Here is an 804-nt window from a genome sequence, read left to right as displayed (position 1 = left end):
TCAATTTATAATTTATATTGAGCTTAATTTATTCTTACAAATTTTAATTTCTAAAGAGAAGTGTCACTCTTGATAAATCATTATAAAACTCTATCTTTTATCTATATAGAACTTGAGTTTTTTCCGATACATATAAAGTGATCGAAATCGAGCTTGTTGGAGGCCTCTGCCGATGAGGATTTTGAAGTGCAACTTGGAAGTTGCGTTTTTCAAAGAACAACATTGCGTAAGAATTAGGCTTTGTTTAAATGACCATGCAAGAATGTTTAGGATTGCAAGATCATAATAGTACCATATGGAGATGAAACCAAAAGAAGGTGAAGCTTTGAGATATCTTCATGCTTTAAAATGATTTATCTCACTTGATCTATAATATGTTATTTTTTAAATGAATTGAAAATATATGGTAGATGATGTGCTCGTTGAGAAATATAATTGCACTAAATATGGATCAACTAATAGTAGTGTTCATGCCCTATTAGTGCTTCCATTTCTTTTGATCCTCACATTTTTTTTTAGTTTTTTCTCAATTATACGTCCTCTATTTCTTTTACATAGTCACATGATAGAATTTTGCAAAGTCACAATAAAAAAAACTATAATGGGAGGATTTTTTATAGAAAAATATTAGTGGAAATTATGTTTGTTTCCAGTGTTTTGACCTCCCGGTTAGTACTTCTTCAATACTAGAAAGGAATTTATGCTAAGCAAATCTTTTTAAAAGTTATTTTAATGTCTATAAAGTTTCAGTTATGTAATAAAAAATTAATCTTTAATTACAAATAACAAAATTCAAATTACTCT

This window comes from Cicer arietinum, chromosome 1 (genome assembly GCF_000331145.2).
Source record: "Cicer arietinum cultivar CDC Frontier isolate Library 1 chromosome 1, Cicar.CDCFrontier_v2.0, whole genome shotgun sequence".
NCBI lineage: Eukaryota > Viridiplantae > Streptophyta > Magnoliopsida > Fabales > Fabaceae > Cicer > Cicer arietinum.
This window is presented reverse-complemented; position numbering follows the sequence as displayed.